The sequence below is a fragment of the Gavialis gangeticus genome, unplaced genomic scaffold (assembly GCF_001723915.1).
Source record: "Gavialis gangeticus isolate Ggan-Ray unplaced genomic scaffold, GavGan_comp1, whole genome shotgun sequence".
Taxonomy (NCBI): Eukaryota; Metazoa; Chordata; order Crocodylia; family Gavialidae; genus Gavialis; species Gavialis gangeticus.
In genome coordinates, this window is record NW_017728964.1 from 5,152,413 (window position 1) to 5,160,828 (window position 8,416).

Sequence of the window (8,416 nt, forward strand, 5' to 3'; positions counted from 1 at the left end):
CACTCCCTCCCTCACCATGATGACCTTGATCTGCACCCCCCACACCCTTTTCTTTCCCCTTCCCACCTACAGACTTACTGGCCTGACACTACTCTCCAAGCTGCTGGGCTGCATTCCTGTAAATCGACTATTGGATCAGTTTGGGCCGATATTGTTGGTTAAAAATCAGCCATCAGTATTGGCTGAGAAAATCTTCATCAGTGCACCTCTACTAGCAGAACTACATCAAAACCACAACCAAAACGTTATCTTGTACAGGGCACAGAGCAACTCTTGGAAAGGAAGAAATTTCTGTCCTTGGTGACTTGCACTCCATTTAGTGCTGCAAAGCTGAGCAATCCATTTCCAATCCCTTTAGTCACAAGACTGGCAGTGATGGACACAATGTAACCCACTGCACCTATAATAATGTCTCAGGCAGATGGCACAGGCATTGGTCTGCCCTACAGAGTACCAGGCATCTGAGACGCTGCATACAAAGGAAAACACAGAACCCTGCCCCAAAAGAGATAGGAGTCTAGGTGAACTGGACCTCAGAAAATGGCAGGGGAAGGAGACACTTTGTCATGTAGCAAACAGATACCCAGTGCAGAGGTGGGGTTTTGTGTATGATTTTTTAGCACCATTACTTCTTTTTGAAGATATGGTGGGGGAAGATAAATACCTAACTCATTTCTCATCACACTGCAGGGAGGAGCAGGGTTCCTTTTAGATTTGTGGCTAAAAGTCCTGCTGTGCAGAGCCACCTTTGTGCAGATATTCTCCAGGACAGGTCCGGCACATGCCAGCTGAGTGACGCCAGCTGACATCTGACACCAAAGCAAAGATATTCTAGGGACAGAGAAAGAAGTGGTTTGGGGAGAGTCAGTTCATGCTTTATTTCTTGTCTTTCACACCAAAAAATACTAATGTGATTTGCCCTCTCCTCTCCAGATAATTTAATCCCTCCCCACCAAAAAAACCAAAACAACGACCCCAAAATAAAGACACCTTTTTGCACTGCACTGGTTGTTGGGAACATGCCTACTGAATACTGAAGATATCCATTAAAACCTCACAAGCCCCACCCAACCCTCTTATGCACAGTTCCTTAGGACTTTAAGCTAGGCCCAGCACCACACTCACTCTTATCCCAAATCCCAAATACCTCTCTGCTCTTCAATCACTTTTCATTTAGACCGTGTAATTACATATCATATTACATATCATACAGCTGACAGGTTCTTTTGCCTAATATACTATACATCTGGTGTCATGACAGTGTCTCCTGCATCTCTGCCTGAACACCTATACAACGTGGGCAGAGGAAAGGGCAAAATAGTGCAGAGTTGAATTCAGAGGCATTTCCAGGCTCCATTTCAGAAAAGGGTGAATGCAGTTAATGGAGCATGTCTTGAATTTGGAGAGAGTTCATATAGTTCTGTTCATACAGCAGTGGCCTGAATTATTCCTTGCCCAGGGGTGGATCTAGCAGGGGTGCAGTGGTACAGTTGCACCCCCTTTGACCAAAATTTAAAACCAACTGCCTGGGAAGGGCAGTGGAATTTCTATCCATACAGCAGCGAGGGAGTCAACAGACTTGGTGGCTCATTATAATCTACCTGATTCCTTCTAAACTCTTCATTCCACCGGTGTTAATGACCCTCTCTCCTACAGTAATGACAATGGTCTTTAATGTGCCACTAATCAAGCTAGTCTTTCTTTTGCAATTCTGTTGTTTGTTAGTGGCTCCTGGTAATGTAGCTCCTATTTCATATCCATGAAGATTGCTTTGAACTCTGGCTGGAAATATTAACTCAGGTGTAGAGTTTTAACTTTCACTGAAGCACTGGATGCCCTGCCTAAATGCTGAAGAAGGCTAGATTTTATGACTCTAAAAGAGATGTACATTTAATTCTAATGACTTTAGGACTAATGAACCATTTTTTGATCATTATTGTGTAGGGTTTTTTTGTTTATATACATAATATATGATATAGCAAATTAATGCACATTCCAATAAAGTTATATTTGTTTTTGCTTGGATCTTAAACTGAATAACACAGCCTCAGGCCCCTAGCATATTAGTAAAGTTTCTAATTTATTTGTAACTGGAGACATAGGCTGTGGAATGGGGTGGGCCCTCCGGGCCATGGCCCGACCAACTTTTAGCATGTTAATTTAGCTAGCTATGCAGTTAAAATAATTGCTATACAGTTTTAATCGGAATGATAATTGCGGGTTTGTGGGTAATATAAATTAATGTGCTACAAGTTGGTTGGACCACGGCCCAGGCGTCCCACTCTGTTCCGCAGCCTATGACTGGAGAAAAATATGTGCTGCGGCATAAGTGATGATGCCCCATACTATCTGCAACCCCTTTTCAAAATCCTAGAACTGTTCATGCCTTTGCTCTGCCCTGAGCTACAGTATTGTGAGCCATTGCTATGGGACTTTGTACTGCAATATTCTTTTGAAAGGGGACGAAGAGAAGATATTGGGCTCAGTCCAGAGGAAGCCAAGGTATTTGCTCAATATGGTGAAGAGGGATAACATGGACCTGGTGATCCTATCCTTCCAGATCAGGGATTCCACTCCATCCCAGTGGTGTAATGCAATGCATATTCCTTTAAGCAGGGCAAAATCAGACAATGACTCTCAGGTCATGTGGCAATGCAGCTCTGCGCAAAAATTCATGCATTTTTCAGATGGCATTCTCTACCTATGCCTGAGAAACCAGTTTTAAAGTCAGCAGTTGTGAGGCTGGAATTGTTTCCAGGTTCCCTTTCCTTTCTCTCCACAGTTACTATATTGCAATTAGGCCATCTGTGACAGGAAGGCAGAATCAGCTCTCTCCAAATACCTGCAGCTGCTTCTGGGATGTAGCTGTGTCCTGAAAGCAGAGAATATGACCACTGGGTCTAGTCAGGGCGTAGCAAAGCCAGTCAGTCTTTCCTGGCCTGGCTAAATCTTATCTGTTTGCGTCACTTTGACTTTGATGCCACTAAGACAAGGAAAAGAAGTGGGGGGGAGGTTTTTTCCCGTACAACTGGGTGTTATGGATTATGTGAGGGCTGTTTAAATGAGTATCTTTAAAAGACTAATGATTATTGCCTCTGGGAGATAAAGACCTAAAGCAAAATATGACACTAGAAGAACTGGGTCTTGCTTTCCTACTCTACAAGCCTGTTCTGCTGAGTCAGTATCTCTTGCACTATTCATTTACTATGCTCGTGTCCTTTGGCTTCACCCAGCCATGCCCTCAGTCTTATTTGCTATATCTCCCTTTCCTGGAACACCCACCACACTGTGCCCATTCTCCCACTCCCCTCTGAGGTACCCACCTCTCTGTCCCCTCTCCCAGCTGTCATACCCACCTCTGTGCAATGCGTCTGAATCCACTCCCTTCTGTTCTGCACACTCAGCTGAGCATGTAGGTAAGGAACTGCACCTGTTTGTGGGGGGGCGTGTAACTGGCTGTCCAAACTCAGTTGAAGGGGCTGGGTGGGCATGTGGTATGCAAGGAATACACAGAGGCATCAGGAGGAATTCTACAACATTCTGCGCGGCTCTGTGTATGTGCTGCATCTTCTCAGATGATTTCTGATTTGCTTCCTCTTTCCCTTTCTTCTTCTATCACTAAGAGAACTGGTGCCAGCAAGGCAGCCTGCAGTCCTCCCAGCTGCTCTCCTATGCCTGGTGTGGGCAGATAAGGAGGCTGCACACTTCATAGCCACAATTATGCTAGCAGACACATTTGATGCTAAATATAGTGCTCACAAAAGAGGAGCGAGGGCTGAGATCAGGCTGTGAGATTATGGACATGGCAAGTAAAGCGTGTGACAGCAGAGGCAGAAATCTAGGATCTCCTCCACTGTACGCACACAGCTCTGCCCTGAATTAACCTCTTCCTTTCTGTCCAATAAGCTAGATGTGTTATGCTCATGAGGTCATATAGTCCAACCAATCTGCTTACCTCTGCACCTGTTCAGAAGTTGTAGGGTTTTTAAGTTGCAGAACAAAGCACTGTTATACTTGAGAGAGGTGCCAGGGCCCCACTGAAAACCATCTGCTGAGAAATAATTTAGTCCTTGTATTGCTGGCAGTATTCCTGCATGCTTTAAGCCTCAAACCCCTTTGCACTCAGCACTCCCTACATGGCTCCTGCCTTGAAAAACCTTTATTCTGATGAGAGCAGAATCCAGGGCCCTAGAAACAGTACAGAAGTTCAGTGCATTGGTCTAACCTGTATTGATCTGAACTGAATGCAACTCGCCCCAAGTCTATCTTAGACTGCTTGCACCAATTTTAAACTAGTCTAGGTGCAAACTTCTATATGGTTATGGGTTTAGATTGATCTGTGTTCACTTAGATCATTCTAAGTGTAATGTCTATATGTGCCCCTAATGCTGCCCCTTGTAACAACCATCTGTATTTCTTTCTCGCTAACTCCCCAGGTCAGAGACCAATGTAGGGAAAAAAGAATATCTGCCACTGAGGGCTCATCTGTTTATTTCCTACTGGAGAGCCCAGGGAGGACATTTTCAATCCCAGGGCAGTCTTGGCATCCCAGACAGAGCACAGGAATATGCAGCAGGAGCAGCCTGGGTGAAAAAGCAAACCATGTCCCTAGTAATAAATGTAAGCTCTTTGGGGCAAGGCCAGTCTTTATTTACATGTATGTACACCAGCTAGCACACTGGGGCTTCCATCCTGCATCTCTTGTTCTAGGCAAGATTCATGCAGATAATAAAAAATAAGGACAACGAGGAAAGCGGATGCTTGGGCAAGAAAGTATTGTGCAGCAGCTGTCAGTTCCCTCCGAGGGAATTCCAAGGGTGAGTCGTGCTCTGTACAGCCCAAAATAGTGCTGAGTGCAGGGACACTGCCGAAAATGTCTGCAGCTTAACTGGATCTGGCCTTGCTTCATATGATTTCTTCCTACTTGTAAAAAGATAAATGGCAACAGAGTAACATTGTAAAGTCTCTACTTTCTTACAAGTTGTCAGCAGGTTTCTGAATGCAGCTAGAAGGTCACTGGAAGAGGCATGATAAACTAAAGAGATTATACTCCTCCTTTGATCAGAATGCTCTGCTGAGCTCAAAATCAGCTGGCATGTGTTACCAGCTCTGGAAATGGGATATCCACAGTATGTATGAGAGGCTAGAGGTAGGGGCAAAAAAATTTTACCTTAAGTTTGATGGATTTTTTTCTATATGACAGTCCGTATTATGACTTCCTGGGCAGGAAATGCACCTCCTAGCAGATGAAGTCCTTATATTGCCACCCATCACAGTTCCGGCTTTGCACCTCGCAGTATTTACATCCTCACCACACAGCTGTGGCTTAGAGTAGCGCTAATACACCCTTTGTTCAGATAGGGGATGAATGCACATCAAAACTGTTCTTCTCCCCTTTCCAGAGAAGGTATGTTATCACCAGAAATAGGCCTTGAGGAAGCTGTCTACTGATGTAGCATCCCAGGAGCTCTAGCCTAGTTAAAAGCCTCAGTCAGATTTCCTGGTAGGAAGCTAATTAGCTGCTGGCACTATGCCGCGCTGGAGAATCTTTGGGCAAACCTGAGTCAGTGTCTACTACAGGTCATGGTTTTGGTCTGCTCTATGCTATATATGTTCAGGAAACTAATGAGGATCGCAGAACACTTTACCAGCATTAGTGAAGTCAACCTCAAAGACTCCCTGCCAGTGAGATCAGCACATACTGTTGTTAAGAGCAGGCATTCAAAACTTGTAAGAGTCTTTTATGAAAACAAATATTTTCTAGGGGCACAGTCAATTCCTTTTTTGATTTTTCAGTCTTGTGATACAAGAAACACCCCCCCCACACACACTAAAAAGCAAACATTTGTATGGTTTCCCGTTATTATTTTTATCTCTTTTTCTCTCCATTTTAAAATAGAAAAAGGGAAAAAAAGAGGAGGGGGAAAGGAACAACAACAACAAAAATGGCAAGAAAGAGTAGATTGTTTTGTTTTTTTCGTTTGAATACATCTGAAAATGTCAAACTTTCCCACACTGTATTTTTGCCGTACCCCAATCAGCTCCAACTGTTTCAGTTTTCCAGAAGAGGAAACTGAAACCCACATAAGACCCAATCCTCAACAGGTAGGAACCTACACAGCTCCATTGGCTTTCACAGAGCTGTCCTGATCCCCCTCTCCTGGGAGTGTAGAAGACTCTAGTACCCAGATCACTGGTCCTGTCTCCTACTCCTGTGTTTTCCTAGAGCCTAAGCAAATTCTTTCCATCAGAGTAGAAAATCCTTACTTGGCAAATCCTGTCCCCACAACCTTTTGCCCCCACATTTTTACAATCAGGGGCAGAGTGATAGGGTGATTCAGAAATTATTTGTCTAAGATACAGAGAGGTTCATAACTTGGCTTGGCCTCTTGTTCAGAGCCCTAGTTGATCAATATGGCCAAAAGTGTCATAACGTTAACAGCCGTCCGGGGACATCTGGCAAAGGAGATAGTGGGTTTTCTCTCCTGTTCCTAGCATATCATTTGCTGTATCACAACTAGCATTTACCAGCTTTTTTGTTGCCAGCACCAGGCCAATAACTGAACATATCTCAAAGACTGAACAGCTTTTTTGCACTATGCAGTTACATTTCATGAGTGAGGTGACGTGGCAGAACAATGTAGAGGCCACAGCTGTAAGAGCAGGAGGAAAGTCTGGGGGAAGGGGAGAAAGCTGGGAAGAAGAGCATGTGTTGGTCTGAAGTGTATTGAAGCCAATGAAAGACTCCTGTTGACTTCAGAGGGCTTTGTCTCAGGTCCTGTGATCACTACACCTGCCCACTATATATTTGGAGAATGTGGACATTCAGAGAAAGGCTGGGGAGTAACACAATAAATCTTGCATAGTAGCCTGACCCCAAGTTATACATACTGTTGACCTTCAGGTTTAGCAACACGGCATCACAAGTGACCATGATTTTGCTGAGTCTGCTCCACCCAACAAATGTGGGTCTTTGAGACAGCTCCAGAGAGGGCATCATACCCCTCTGACTCTGCACAATGGAAGGAGGGCAGGCTGAACGGCACCACATCTGGTTTTGGTTGGATGAGTAGCTTTAATCTAGAGTGCAAGGGAGTGGGAGGTAGGTTTCAATGTCATTCTCTTTTTCCCTACAGTGAAGCATAAAAAGTTGGTGGAGACGCTCTTCAGTCACTGCTTTGCTGACAGCCACAGCTGGGGAAGGAGTTCAATGCCTGATCTCTTTCCATACCTTTACCTCTGTGCTGTGCCACTTGGAGGTAGGTGACTGTTGCTCCTTCTTACAACTTTCCTATATCTGAGGTTACAATCCACTGATACATATATACTAAAAGCATGCTAAAGGATTTAAGGACCCAGTTCCTGTCAAAAATATTGAAAAATTGGTTGTTTACCTCCTTCAGATGCCTTAAAAACTTAGCAAAATACCGTAGATCTAATTGGCTGCTAGTAGGCACAAAGAATTCCTACTTTCTTGTCCGTCTCTCTAGCTCACAATGCATTTCAATTGTAACTTTTCTTGAATCCCCCTCCTTCCTTTCCTTGATTTTTACAAATTAAATTCACTGTGAAGATTTAGAGAGAACAATGCTGCTGCTGATTTTGGTTCAACAAAATGGATGCTCTGTCTTAGGATACTCTGTTTTTACAGCAAGGGAAAATTTAGAATAGTGCCTGACATCATCTTAGATTGCAGTATGTGCCTGAATTTTTCTCACTGTTTTTCCCTGGTGTTCCCAGGAATGTACTTCACTTCATGTCTAGCATTCTCTAGCTAAGGGATAATATTTTATGTGTATTCATGACCAATCTGTGATGCAGGTCATTGCAGGGGCCTTTGATTTGTTTTATCAGCAGGAACTAGGAGGCTTGACAATTTTGACCTGCAGTTCTAGCTATGTTACTCTTTGATGGATTACTAGGTAGAGTTATTGTTTTACTAGTTTCCACTTGGAAAGCAAGGACAAACTCAGTGCTGCTCAAGCAAATGCTGCTCTGAGAAAGTAATTAGGTGATCTCAGTAATGAGAATGAAGCAGAGGGTTCATTAAGAGCACTGGGAATGCAATGTGGAGCTTTTCATTTAGTTAGTCTGAGTCTAGCTCAGATTAGCAGCAACTTAAGACAATGCTATTTGATGGCCTATATCAAATGCACTAGTGATCATGGATTGTTTCCTAAAAGACAGGGGTAGAATCATGGCTTTGCATGTGCCTGCCCTGGGGCGAGTATAAATCCTGAAATTATACCTAGAAATACCACCTTGACCTGGGTGTTAGACACAGGAGCCACATACCTTCTTGGCCAAAGTGTGGCTTACTGTGCATACTCACTAGCTGTGTGCATGGGTGGATCCAAGAAGGGGGTGCAGATGGTATGGTACATCATCACTTATAACACAACACGTGTTTTTCTCC

At 43.9% G+C, this 8,416-nt stretch overlaps 1 protein-coding gene across 3 annotated transcripts in view; it reads left to right on the forward strand.

The window, feature by feature from the left end:
• The first annotated feature begins 3,273 nt into the window (after positions 1 to 3,273).
• LOC109287316 (aquaporin-8-like) overlaps positions 3,274 to 8,416 on the forward strand; it is a 91,818-nt gene continuing 86,675 nt past the window's right edge. For 2 of the 3 annotated variants that reach the window (XM_019502287.1, XM_019502300.1), the window contains exons 1-3: positions 3,274 to 3,416; positions 4,437 to 4,620; positions 7,137 to 7,259. The gene's annotated coding sequence lies outside the window, so the exon portion shown is untranslated. Of the gene's footprint in view, positions 3,417 to 4,436; positions 4,621 to 7,034; positions 7,260 to 8,416 lie in introns of those variants that run through there. The other variant, XM_019502293.1, reaches the window with a different exon arrangement.